At 42.6% G+C, this 14,761-nt stretch overlaps 1 protein-coding gene across 1 annotated transcript in view; it reads right to left on the bottom strand.

Annotated features, from left to right (window-relative positions):
- The window catches only part of wscd2 (WSC domain containing 2), a 32,860-nt gene extending 18,481 nt beyond the window's left edge, over window positions 1-14,379 (bottom strand). Inside the window, exon 1 of the mRNA XM_035641227.2 lies at window positions 13,867-14,379. The gene's annotated coding sequence lies outside the window, so the exon portion shown is untranslated. The remainder of the gene's footprint in view (window positions 1-13,866) is intronic.
- Between the last annotated feature and the right edge of the window lie 382 nt (window positions 14,380-14,761).

Below are 14,761 nucleotides of genomic sequence, written 5' to 3'. Positions count from 1 at the left end.
AGATATTTAGGAGTTTGATAGAATATTCACTTTTGGTATTTGGTTTTGCAGATGTGATCGATTTCCATTCCACCATCTTGTGATTGCCAAAAAAGCTTTTTTTTCATGACAACATGGGTGAGGCATTTTAGCTGCCAGACCGCTGAATCTCTTGTGCAAATCTCCCGTGGTTTGTTTTGCTTGCTGTGTTTTCACAGTGGTTAAAATACAGGAAACCAACAGCATAGTAGTGAAATGTCAGCGAGGTTGTGTTTAGTTCATGGAAGAATCAGCGCTGATGGTCATTGAATGTTCTGGACATTAGTGTGATAGAAACAGTCAGTAACAGTGGCAGGAAGAAGAGGTTATCTGGGGCACTTGTCCTTGTCCTTTTGTCTATCTTTTTGTTTGTGTTAAGTGCACATGCAGTCGACTTTTAGTCCCATCCTGTTACTGTACTGTACTGTACTGTGACATGTACTGTAGGATGTCCTCGGTTGTTCAGCAGCAGAAGGGTTAACAGCATTAGCCGCAGCAGCCCTGACCCTCCCCTCACCCTGGAGCCTGTCTTTCCGCTCTCCTGGTGTGTTTGACCTGCCTGTGCACATTAGCCATGTTTGTCAAATCAAATCAAACTAAAGATCACATTCCAGACCACGCTTGTGTTCAAGTTTACACAGACTGTTACACGCCATCCTACTTGCAAAGTTGCCTGATGCCTCATTACAGAGGAAGGGACAACCTCCAGAAGGCAGCCGGGTTGTGGAGAGCATCTCTGAATAAGGACTGAATACATACAAATGTATTTAACACTCAAACATAAAAATATGAAATGTATTGAATAACATCTGCAGTCCAGAAAACGACTGTTGCTCAAATATAAAAAAAAAAGAGAAAGCTCAAATAAAACAGTTAGATGCCAAACTTCTGTTGCTCCTCAGAGAAGATTCAAGTGGCCATTTCAGCGCAGAAGCCAACTCTGAGGAGTGCACGACCCCTGAGAACTGGAGTGGGAACATGAAAGCTGTTTTCTTTGCTTAATTTTTGGCAAAAGTTACCACTTTACGCGCCACAGCTCTGGCATTCCATTTTCATGTCAGCCATTCTAATTAAATCTGTGTCTGATCTGGGTGTGTGCCCGCATTAGTGATTGGCTCATTGCCCTATATACTTAATTATCCATGTCCACTCAAAAGGAAGCTCATCAGCAAAGATGTTTCCAAGAATCTCTGAACAGTCACGGATTATATGAAGCTATAGGGAAGCAGTTTTAAAACTCCTGACTTACTTACTCCCAACCCATCAACGCGACTATGAATCATTCATCACAGACAACACACCTCTCTGCCTTAGTGTTGAAAATTAAAAGTGCCACTTGACAGACCCTTAGATTAAGTTTTCCATTACAAAGCATTATCGTTTACGGTATGCTACCTTTCAGTAGGGTATCTGTTATGAGAATGAATTCTGTCTGTAATCTGTCAGGGTGTCTTAAAAATGTACAACATAACATATGATAAAAGAAAACAAATCTGTGCTGCAGTTTGGTGGATAATAAGAAATCTCTACTCTCCTTTAATGAACCTCTTATTACTGATCTGCAGGGATTCTCAATGATACGATTCATTTCAGATTAATTTTTAGATAATGTCTGTGGTTTAATGTCACAAAACTTCTCAAGCTTGGCCACTAAAGTGTTTAACAAACCTTAGTTCAGTTTAGTTTAATTTAAACGGTGGCTTTTTTTTTCGCAAATTAGCAAACACAATTTACTTCTATTTCAGACACATAGGTCCATGTAAGTATAAGAATAGGATAACTGAGAGGCTCTATTTTAACTGCCTAGCAACAAATCCTGTCAGTTCTGACAAAATATCCCTTCAGGCAGCTGTAAAAACATAGCTCACAGACATACTTTTCCAATACAAAATGGTCTGACCATGGTAGATTTTGTGTAAATTGTAAAAAAAAAAAGAAAGAAAAAAAAAAAGGTGTTTTATACTCTCAGTCCATCAAAAGTTTCCAGCACAGCACCCCTACACAGTCAAAATATTGTTGGTGCCAGATATTTTTAATCCCTTCAGCAGCTGAGGAACCAAACAAGGGAAGGAGAAGTGATTGCAGAATTCATACAACGGGAACTACAGGAATACTACATATCTGCATTCATCTGTTTTTATATCTCTATTTTAGAAAAGGTCACCACACATGAATAACAAAGCTGTTCAAGGAGGCTTATCACATTCACTCCCTAGGTTGGCACATCTACAAAACTAGATCACAACAAAAACATTAGTATGGCCAATATTATTGGTTGATTATTAGACAGATACGTCAATGTCTGGGGTGAATCAGTTATGAGAAATTGTAGTACAGACGCTGCCAAGATGTAACTGAGTTAGTTTCCAAACAATCACAGTTTTATGTTATGAGTCCACAATATGAACACAGACAAGTTTAACTCTTAACTGTCTCACAGTCAGCTTGACATACAGCAGGAATTGCATGTAGTTGTTATGAAAAATAATTTTTAGGAGTCTGGGTTGTTGTTGTTGTTGTTGTTGTTGATGTTGTTGCGGTCATGAAATGACTGCAGTTATTGAGTCATGTTGGTTACACCATCCAAATGCCTGGGGGTAATTACAGATACCAACCCGTTTGACATTGGAGAGACTGACCAGACCAATCACAGGAAGCGTTTTAAACACAACCTATGAAGCTTCAAAATGAAGCCCAGGATGGCAGGGAAAAGCTCATTGTAATCCTGATAATACTCCATGGTCCATTAAGCTCGATGGTAACCTTTTACTCTGAAAGAGACTAGGTAAATTAAAGGGTCTAAATATAATGTAATCCTCTTCTTTTACTGGTGCGCAGTAGTGTTAAGCTGCAGCATTGTAATGGAGTGCCTGATGATCATGGACATCTCTACCAGTGCACACAATAAGCAACTGACACGGGAAATGGGAGTGAAGGAATAATGCAGCCAGTGTGATTGTGGACACAAGGCGGCACACTTTAATTAGGCATGAGCAACAAGACAAAGACCGGACAAATCAATTTTACAAAATCTGGACGAGCACCGGTTGTATTACTTGTAAAATACAACACTGAATGTCTTTGCAAATCTGAAGGATTGGGGAAGAGAATGAAATGGGGAAAAAAGACAATAGGCCAATTTTGGGAACAGAAAGCAACTTCGATGCCAACAGGAATAACAATCCTGATACTAATGATGCACCGTAAAGCACAAAAGAGACAGAAATATCCCAGATTCCTGTTGTGTGAGTTTCGGCCTCAGTAGCTCCCAGTCCCAGTTGGCCACATATGGACATCTGAAAAACAATCACTTGAATCGGTCCTCTCTAATGGCTTCATAAAAGAAGTAATTATTCTGCAGCGGAGAGGTGCTGTCAATGGGAGATCAAATGATGCCTTCCACTATCCCTTTAACAAAGCTCCTCATTCAGGGCCTTGCAGAATATCTGCAGTTCAGTTTTTCTTTTGAAAGAGCTTTTTCTCCTTTCCCTCTCCCACCTTCACGAAGCGCAGAGGATCTCTCCGTTTTAATTAAAAGCAAATTCCCCCAGCTGAGTTCTGCTGTGGATCGCAGTCCTCTCTGCTTGAATAGACTTAAAAGGGGATTGTAGGGGGTTTCGATGTTTAGATGGTGAGGAGGAGGAAGGATGGAGGGAAATAGGAAATGCCTCAGTATGGAACTTGAGGCAACTTTCAACACCACATCATTAAGTGAAACTACGCAACACAGGCAAACATATCTTAACAAGAGGCAACTAAGAAATACAGTTATTTATTAACTGAGAACAAGGCACTTTTTTTTTCCATGTTGGACAATGACAAAACCTACATTCACCGAGTCAGTGCTCTCCGCAGCACCAAAGAAGTGGGTGTGTGGCTCAGTTATATTTGGAACTGCTTACTATTGAATATATTTAATATTAATGTGACTCAGTATTTGTAACTCGTGAGCTTTAACCACGATTTTGTTCAAACGAGAGGTCTGAAGATTAAATAATTCTATTATCTTCATGTGACACTTTATCATGTCAGCAGATGCAAAGTACTATGCATCTGCAAATCTGAAAATGTGACATCGTTCACAGAGACCACAAAGAAACAGTTCCTACATTTTTGTAAATACACTTCGCAAAAAAACTCTCAGATGAACACACACTGTCACATCCGTTCAATCCATACGACAGAAATGTTGGGTGAGTAGCTTCCTTTGTGACATTACTATTCCTGTTTCCTAATCCATCTCCTGTCTCAGGCTACAGTGCAGGTTGCCAGACCCAGTTAGCACGGGTTTTGGTATAGAGCAAAGGTTGCGACAAACCTGGCAGCCAGACTGTGATATGACTCCAGAAACCTGTGTGCAGAGTCTCAATGACAGCTGTTGCTCACAAAGAAACAGATCCACAGCAGATAACTCCCTATGAAACCTGTTCAACCGCATCCTGATTCCATCATTTTCTCCACAATCACCGTTAACCAGGTTTTTTTTGTTTGTTGATAGAATACTATGTATAATGTTAATGGAAAAACCTGTAGTGACAATGCAAACAATGGAGTTCCTGCCAGCAGAACATTGACTTTACAATGAGCAAGTTTTTTGGTGAAAAAAGACCTGTTAAATCAGTCAAATGAGTGTATTCAAATGGATTTGCTTATATTCTGTAATCGTGTTGATTCCCTGCCATGTCACCATCACCCTTACCGTTATAAGTTCATCAACCATGCGTTGGAAAAGCAAATAAAGCCCACGATGCTCTGAGGCGAAAAGTATTTGTGGCGTACCTCCTGAAACGGTCCATTTGGTCATTTTTAACTCAAACAACATGGTTGGTCGTGTGAGTCGGAGGACTTGTTGCAATCTTTTCATGTCTATCTGGGAATGATGTAAATAAGAATACGTCCCAGAAGTTGCTTTTAAAATACTGATCCACAGATCACAAATATTTAACACTGGGTTTTGATCAACATCACTAATTTAGACCAAATGGTTAGGAGTGATTTCCTAAAACAAGTATCTTTATTTCGCACTTAATGCGACTTAATATCTTTCCATAATCAAGTCGAATCAGTGCTACTATTGGGGTGAGATATTCTCAGAAAAGCTGAGGGCACAGCTGTCCTTCAGTATCAAACGGCTTCTTCTGGTCTCATGGGCTGAGGAAGGAGACAAAAACAGCCGAGTGCGAGGGGAGAAAGAGCCACTTCTCTAGGACATGCATTTAAGCTCCTGTTTCTGCAAGCACCCACTCTGCTCAAGGGTCCTCATGCAAGAAGCTGAATCCTCCAGCATCATTTTTCTGCTGCTAACCCTTCTCCCTGACCTTCAGCAGTGGGAGAGAGAAGACAAGAGCAAAAAAAAAAAGAACCAGCCATTACTTCAAATGTGAAGACATGGTTGCGTTTGTGTAGTGATCACTATTGACAACATCTCACTTTCCTCTTGCTGAAGTCCTTTTCCTTACTCCGTGTGGTATCAGAGGTGAATCCTACGCAGCAGAAAGCTGGAAAAATCATTAGCCCTCTGTCTTGTCAATTCCTTGTGGTTCTCAGCTTATTGCCAACCAGTTTAACATTTGAGAGTTTGAGCAATTTATATACTAGAGCTCAGCAAGTGTGCAACAAAGCTGGGGAAAGAGAGGATTAGATTAGAGAGGCTACTAAAGATGTTGTCTGGAGAAAAAGGGGCGACCACACGCTGGGATCACTTCAGACAACACAAGATCCTGAAACTGCAAGCTGCTGTCTCAGCATGAGACATTTAACAGAAGATACTTGGTTTATTCCAGAAAAACATAAGGGTCATCAGATTTATTCAGTAGATGAGATTTTGTATGAAAATTTTAAAAAAGTTGTTGGTAGTTTAAGTATTGAAATATTGATAGAAAAAAGTATTGCTGGTAAAGGTGATGATCATGCTTTATGTTATATTATCATATAATTTCATTGATTACATTTTTTCTTGGCTGGGAGGTAAATGTAGAAGAATGAAAAGTAGAAGAATCCCTCTGACATGTAGTAGAAGTATTAGTCAATTTAAATACCTAAAAGCTGTAGTCAAGCACAGCGCATGAGTGAATGTACTTGGTTATTTTCCAGTTGATTACACTGTTACCTAATGAATTCCAGAAATCTGAATGTTGGTAATTTTGGATTGAAGGCTGATTTGAATACAAAATAATCCACCTTCAGACACTTTCACAGCAGTTATAAATGGGTACTACAAATGTCCTTTTTGGGGGGGGGGGGGGGGGGGGGGGGGGTTGAGATACTGAGAGATGCCATACCATAATGCACTGTACTGGAAAATAATCTCCTGCTGTTAGTATGCAGCTCTACTGTATATTGCCTGTATAACCCATGTCTGGGAAGTTGTCGCTCAGTGAAGTGAATGAACACAACGAGTACAAGAGAAAGAACTTTATCACAAGAGATCATCTGAACGGCAGTGAACAACACCGGAGAAACGCTGACTTTGTTGAGGATCCCACGACAACAGTCAGCTTGTTCGTCACGCCGACTGTTGTTGTACACAAGCTATTTAGGTGTTTTTGATGAGCTGGTCAATGTGCACAATCACGCAGGGCGGTGAGCTGGGTGCACTGGTGTGGATGAATTCATTTGAGGAACATGGGTGTGTATGTAGCTGGATGCTCTGTAAGCATGCCTTGCAAAATGCCTAGTGAACCATGGGCCACATCAGCATCACACAAATCTGCCTGTAAAGGTCGGGCAGCACCAGAGGCCTGCTGTCAACATATCCCCTCGGATTAAATGTGAACATCATTACAGCCCTCGTTGCTCATATATCCTATTTTTATTCAAATGTTGCTGTTGATCATATGTCTCTCCTCGTGAATTAAAATAGTTTGAATCTGTGCTACTATAAATCTACTCATAACCTAAGATGGATTCTTTTTTACCTCTGTTATAATTTACTTATTAAATAAAGTCATATGTATTTCAAATTAAGCCGGTTTTAAGCCAAATCTTGATGTGTAAGGGTAAAGTGTATATGATTACTTACTTAACACATGTATATTTGTAATATGTATGTTTGTGTTTATTTAAGGAATTGTATTTGTATGTCATTTATTTCTTATTGAATTGATTTATAATACAATGATAGCAGAATGTTTAACAATGGACAAGGACTATGTTTTTAATGACTATATCTTTCTGAAAATTTACGCTAATCTAAATTTGCTCAAATATATTTCGAATACTCTCACTGTGATATTACAATTTTAGACAATGTGACCATACTGTGTCAAAACTGATGTCAACAGTTACATCATGAACCTAAAAGTCAATGGAAATTGAGAAAGGTCATTTTTGCAATAATGGAAAGGCTACATGTACATGTGCACACATGGGAGCAATGCAATTTCATGTGCCTACACGTCTGTGCATCTGTGTGTGTGTGTGTGTGTGTGTGTGTGTGTGTGTGTGGTGTGATCGTGTGTGTAGAAGTAGAAATAGGCAGAGTATCTGGGGATTCAGGTTTTCTGACAGCTGCCTGCTCTGGGCTCACAGGACGGTGCGAGCCTCAGTGCCGCATCCTCTCCTAAGATGAATAAAATATGACCAGCACATATAGCGGCATTTCACTGTTGCTCTGATGCAACATAAAATAAGATCTCTGAAGCAAAAAGGGAGAAAGAGGAAGGCCTGTGTGCATGAGCTTATGCCCGTGAGCATGTGTGTGTGTGGGTGTGTGTGAGATACAGACACAGAAATCTCTGAAATAACAGAGAAACGTGACAGTAACATGCAGTCGTGCACCTTGCTTCAGTTCGCATGTGGTTACATTTATTTCAACGGTCACGTCACTTCCTTCCATAATTTCACACGTCCCTCAACTGGCATCCTGCCATGCAGATAGTTTTGATGTCAAGTGCTCGGGTTTTGAGTTTGTGCCTCTGAAACTCAAATGAACGCTTACATTGGTAGAGGGAATCTCTCAGTGAAGTCTCTTCTCCAGAGTAACTAGGCCATAGTTTATGGAAAGACATGTTACTGTTGAATTTTTCAAATGGCAGTTTTCAACACTGTGAGCACAGAACCACAAACAAAATCCGTCCCACTTAGTTGTATCGGGGCGGAGGAGGCAGAAATCTCACAGGCAGATATTCAAAACCGTCAGCAGACAAAACTGAAACTATCTGCATGAATAGACAGCAGTGATGATAAGTGGAAAACATACTCAACCCAGAGTGCACTCACAGAAGGAGACAGAGTCAGAGTTTAGCTCCTCAGCACACAGTGATTCGAATAGAGCGTGAGAACAGTGACTTCCAGCTCAGGGGAAAGATGGAGGAGATCATTTAACAAACAGAAATGATTTGATAAAACCACACATATAAAATGCATAATACATAAATATATATATATAAACATGATGATAATCTCTAATATAGCTCTTGTGACACACCTTGAAAATTGAGTATAAAAAATCTTGTTGAAAAGCTTAAAGTAATGGATAAATGGTTCATATGCCAAGGTGCCAATGGAAACTTGACAGAAAACAAACAATCATCAACAATTCCATGATGTCTTGTATGGATTTACAGGAGCTACAGATCCACAACCGCCCCCTCTCTGTATTCTTTGTGGTGAAACATTATCGAACAGCTGCATGAAGTCCCCTCATCTACAATGAAGAGGTGTCTGGGAGTGCTGCAGTGGGATGACACACACACACACACACACACACACACAAAAAAGGTTGGGAACCACAATATCGCAAAAATAATGCAGCCTGTGTTTTGGCCTCATTCTAACAGGCCGTGCTCGGGTTGCTGCGGTTGACTGAGGAGAGTGTTGAACAGCGAGTCAGCGGAGCGCTGAGTGGGCGCTCGAGCTGAGTCATCCTGTCCCTAAGCAACCTGGGCAAAGACATCTGCACAGAGCGAGCTGAGGTGATGAGGGCCGACACGGCGTGGCGACAGGCTCGTGGTTGTCCAGGTGTGCTCCATTTAATCGATGTAATCGTTCCTAACATCCTCCGCCAGCCTGGGCGGCTTCACTGACAGATGGAGAATATTGGCCCCGCGGAGGAGCTCCTGTCTGCGCTCTGCTTACTGCCGGGTTGAGAAAAGTCGATGAAGGGGAGATAAGAACTCAGGAGCTCGTCCTGTTTGCTGTTCGAAATGAATGGAACAACGTATGGCCGAGTGTAAGAATAATGAGCCCTTACGTTCACTGTGTATAAATAGACAATTCTTGTAGAGTGTAGCACATCTTTCACATGAAATCCCAGCAGATCCAATTACTGAGCACGAAACTATCAGGAGAACATGCTACTATTTACCCTTTAATGACATATTTCCAGAGGCAAATAGTTTATCTGTTTAAGAGCTCAGGGATCCTTTTAGTCTGTGATAATCACAGTGGTAGATGGGTGGTTTGGGGAAGAACAGAGGGATTGACATCTGGATTTGTCCCCGTAGTTCAATTCACAGAAACCTGACAAATTTCTCTTGCGAGTGTGACACCCCAATTAGGGCCTAGCGTGCTAAACCGAGGATCTCAAGCCCCTGATGTCTTGACTGCACAGACCCACAGACCCAGTGGGGGCTCCACTCCTTGATTCCTAACCACACCGGGGCTTCTGCTGCTGCTCCTTGCAGAACAGGTAGGACAGGGTTTATACATGGTTGTAAAATCGACTTCATTGTCCCAAAAGAGATTTTTTTAAATCCTCTATATGTTGGCTGTCATTAGATAATGCTTCCCAGCCTTCATCAGTGGAAACAAATTATGATTTGTTAACTTTATTCCCACATTATTCAGCTTTCTTTGATATATTGGAGTACAAAAAAATATAAAAAGCTCTCATTTAAGATTATAAACGAAGCTTTAGATTAAGGTCACCCCAAAGGCGGCACTGAGACCTTTTTTTCCTCCGGTTTCCTATGAGTGGAGCTGGTAAACTGCATCTCTCTATTTAAAGGCACGGGTGTTGCCAGGTTGGAGCTCTGTTGGCGCAGCACGTACAGAAAACAGAGTCCAGCAGTTTGACACCGACAAAGGCCTTTTTGTGAAGCGGGGACCAAGCTGAAAAAAGGGTCAAGGGGGTTTGCGACGCGAGGTGAGCAATTACAGTGGTGATGTGTTAATCTTAGCGACTGGCACTGTCTCAAGGTCGACCGTGGAGCGGTGGACCACAGAGAATGGTGCTTTTTTATTCAGTGTTTTCCCCTTATCTTCTGCTCCTCGTTCTCCTTTTGTCATTTTCTCAATCACCTTCACACTCTCTTCCACTATCTTCGTTCTCTCTCTCTGTCTCTCTTACACACACACACACACACACACACCGAGTCAAGCCTTCTGAGCAGATAGTGTTAGACACAGACACAGCTGTGAGTCGGAGTTTGGGTCAGACTGAGGGGAGCCAGAGTTGATGCCACAACTGGGAACACGACCGACCTCCAGCCGAAAGATAAATGTTGTGATAATCCATGCTCGGGGACAGAGTCTTAGAAGATGTTTCTCTGATTCAACTCAAATGTAAATTGAATGTAAACGTAAACTATTAAAAAAATATTGCAGTTTGACTAATGGGGCAGAGCTTATCTTGCTCTCATCTTTTTTTTAAAAAGATAAAAACTCATATTCAAGATAGTTTCATTGCAATGACATTAGACTTGGCTTTTTACTACAGTACGTATTTTTTTAAGTAGTTGATTCCGTTTACATTGAGGGGACCATGGATTATTTTTGGGGGAATGACAAAGAAAGTTTGAGAAACTGCGAGTTAACACCACAATAATTATGTAGTCTAGAAATCTCCAAAGAAAACACACACAAGCAGAGCAGACACCCTTGCAATCTGGCTTGAACACACACACACACACACACTGCTATTTGTCTTTCCCTCTGTCTTTGCTGACTGAAAGTTTTTCTTCACATGCTGCATATTAAGATAAAAACCCATGGACAACAAAAAAACAATACCTAGCATTATTATAACTTGCAGCATGTATTATACCGTAGATGGACTTTTATACTATATATTTTGTTGGCTGTGTTGTGTCCACTGAGTCTGAGTCATGTAACATAAAACTTGTTTATAAGTTTAGCTTTGGGGTTTTCCAATAGTTCTGTGATGTCTGCCTCCCTGTATTATCTTACCACCTGTCTAGTATGATTATCTGGACGCGTCTTACAGTCGAGGTCCAGAGTTGAGAATAATCCTTCTATAAGCTGAAAATCTGGCTGAGATGTGCATGCAGCAAGGCTGACCCTCTCCTTGGATCTGTGTAACCGTAACACAGTTCTAAAGCTGATCCTTGTCTTTTCTTTTTAGGAAAAGGAAAACGCATCATCGCGAAATATAAATGAAGGCGTAGTCTTTGTATTTAAAATGTGCGTAAATAAAAAAAAAGGAAATTGATCGCCACTGGATGTGAAACTTGTATTCCGCTTTTGAACGTCAGTCTGAACCTTTCAGCATGTCTCTGAAGACAGCAGAGCATTTAATGCCAAGCTATTTTTGTCAGAGCTGTAATGAGGATCTTGACAACCCTTACTGATGGTGATGTATCAGGAGCAAGTGCACCACACAAGCTACACGGAGCGCCTACTGGACCCCTGGTATCTCGCTGTAATGGCCCGCACAAGCATGCAAACTGCAACTCCTGTCAGTTCCACTGGCGATCTTCAAAGCCCGCGGCCGTTGGATACGATCCACAGCACGTCCCCGAGAGGTCGCCAAGAGGATGAAGAGATAAGCTCTGGAGGAATTCAAACCCGTCTCACTCTTCTGCCGGCCACCTCATCACCACACAAAGCACTTCATATCTGGGCCACTTTCAAGTTCCCCCTCGCAGCCATGGCTGAGCTTGCATGTGGGGAAAAAAACTCCTCTGATATTCAACTGAAAATTTTACAAAAACAGGATTCAATATTTACAGTGCATTATAGTTATTAATAATAAAGTTTATGTTTAAACTGTAAAATATCAAGCCTCACTTACATTTCTTTTTCATAATGGTTTGATAACCACATCTAAGGGATCATGGCCAATTTTTTTTTTCAAACACATATCTGTATCGGACTCCCTCATATCGATATTGGTATCGGCCCACCAAAAATCAATATCGGTCGGGCTCTAGTTGAGATCTATGAATTTGTACCATTTGGTGCAGAAGATCAGACTGCTTCCTTTTTTCTATTGTAAGAGATGGGCAGACTTGGTGGAGATTCGCACTCTAATGACTGACCAGGCTATATTAAACTACAGTGTCCACAGATTCATGCCAAGCATCGCAGACACAGTGCCACTATTATGTCACAGAAACTCATCCGCAGCGGTTTAAAGGAACAATCGAGCTGTGGTTTTCAATCACACAGTGACGTTGATGGTATTGATCATTCCAGCTCTGTCTACATTCAGGGGCCATGACCTAAAGGCCATGTTCCCGCTGTCGTGACCGGAGGTCCGTTGTGGTCTGCATGCCGTCCATTTACTGTCATACCAGGTGCTGAAAGAGCAGCAGCATGAGTAATGACCGCCATTCATCAATTGATTTTTAACAGAATTGTGATCGATTTTAATAACCATCAAGTCCTTCTTCTACTTCAACAATTCACACTGAGCAGTTCAATACGGGGATCTACAGTACGCCGAGGTCATCAGGAAAAGTGAGGGGGGATTGGGGCTGCTGAATTCAGATCATTTCATTGAAATCATTGGAGGTTGTAAATAGCTCACTTGTAGAGGAGAGCTGCAACTAAAGATTAATCCTATCATTGACTAATGTATGACCCTGATTTATTTAACAACACATTTAAACACAACAGTGAAACATGCTCTTTATCATTTCTAAGAGACCAAGGTGGCATCTTCAGATGTCTGTTCTTATCGGACAATGACAATCCAAACATATTTTGGATTTAAATTTAAATTTTGTTTTTGCTTTTTAAATGACTGAAACAGTTTGTGTCTGAAAAGACAACGCTGTCGCACGAGGTAGCTGAACTCCTGTTCTGCAATAGATGTGCTCGGAGAACCTATAGGCAGCGAGGTCCTGTCCATATAGAGACACAGAGAATCAGGATAAAACACTGTCCTACAGAAATAAATGAGGCACGGGAATACAATTTGGGTTCTGCCTGTTGCCTGGGTCTGATTTACAGCTCTGGTTAAAAATAAACAGGAGGGCTCTAATGAAAGTCCAGCGACTTCACACTTTGGGGGAAAATGGTGAGGGCGTTCAGTCTGTGGGACACCAGCCGTGCACCTGCTTGCAGACCAATGCATCTTTGCTGCCCACTGAGCAGGACTTGAGTGTACTGAGCAGAGAGCGGGGACAACACACACATCTGTCACACAACATCATGTAAACATCACAGGTCAAAATAGTGCAGAAGAGTAGTGGGATGAACCTCTCGTGTTGGATGAGTGAAACAGGTGAAATAATGAAAGAGAACTCTAACCGGGGCTGATTCGGACGACTCCTCTACTCTGCTGAGGTATTTTATCAGCTGAGACTCTGATCAAAATATAGGATCTTTAAATAGACAGAGGCGGCTGCAGCAGTCTCTGGTTTATCAAGTGGAACCTGCTCTATTCGCTCTCGAACGCCAGTGATCATTTAAAAAATAATAACCATACAACAAAAAATACATTCTGGAAGAACTGATTTCTGGGTTTGTGGATTTGTTCTATATTGCATCGGCTCATGTCAGTGCAGCTATCCCCTCACACACCAGCACGAAAAGCCTGTAAGCAACCTCTGTACAGGATACACGTTACAAGACCGATGCTGCAGTAAGGATACATTGACTTCTCTTTTTTTTTTTCTTGAAATCAAATCGGTGTTGCTGTGTTCGAAGTCTTCGCCTTACCTCAAACGTGAGCCAAGTGCAGCCTGAACCAGCGGGTCTGGTGTTGCAGTAGTTCCCAGGACGAAACTCGGCTCCGGATGGCTCATCGGTCGATGATGATATTTGACATCTCTCCTCGATCCGTCAGCCGAACACGACCATGCAGCGTGCTCTCCGACAGGCTGCCGGGAAGGTGCTGTAATCCGCACACAACCCGCGCCAGTTGACCAATCCCATTAGGCGTCCAACGGCTCTGTCGGCTCCTGTACTGCGGACGAACCTCCACTCGCGCTCAGTCGCAGAAGGAGGGAGTAGCGTCAGTGGTCCGCGGGCTCGCCACAGGTCCCATCAGACAGCCCCCTCTCCTCCCGCGTTCGACCACCCCCCTCGTCGGCTCGCGTCGGTGGGTGGATGCGGCGAGAGGCGGCCGGGTCGGCCCAGTCTGCTCCGTTCGCCTGTCCGACGATAGGGAGAGGCAGCGCCGCACCGTGCGCCCTGCGCTCCCTGCACGACCCAACAGCACTGCCTGCTGCACCCGCAGAGGCACAGCAGCGCAGCGCAGAGGCGCAGAGGCGCAGAAGCGCAGCGCCGACGGCCGCGCTCCGCTGCGCGCTGCGCTGTGCGCTGCGCTCAGGGAGGTCGGGCACGGCGACGCGCTCCCTCAGGACAGTTTGTTTGTTTTCGTGTGAGGAATCCAGTCAGGAAACGAATGCAGACGAAGAAGCAGCAGCGGTTTGCTCGTGCAACCCGTTCACCTGGGCTTTCCGATGACATGTAGTAGCCCATACATCCATTTCAACTAGGACCACATATGCCCATTTGAGGTGGATACGTTAAACCAATATGGAACTTGACGAGCGTTGCGGTTACGCAGTGTTTTAGACTTGTCTTTTAATACACTGCTGATAATGTTAAT

The sequence above is a fragment of the Scophthalmus maximus genome, chromosome 19 (assembly GCF_022379125.1).
Source record: "Scophthalmus maximus strain ysfricsl-2021 chromosome 19, ASM2237912v1, whole genome shotgun sequence".
Classification (NCBI taxonomy): Eukaryota; Metazoa; Chordata; class Actinopteri; order Pleuronectiformes; family Scophthalmidae; genus Scophthalmus; species Scophthalmus maximus.
The sequence above is the reverse complement of the archived record's forward strand: the minus strand, read 5'-3'. Positions and strand labels throughout refer to the sequence as shown.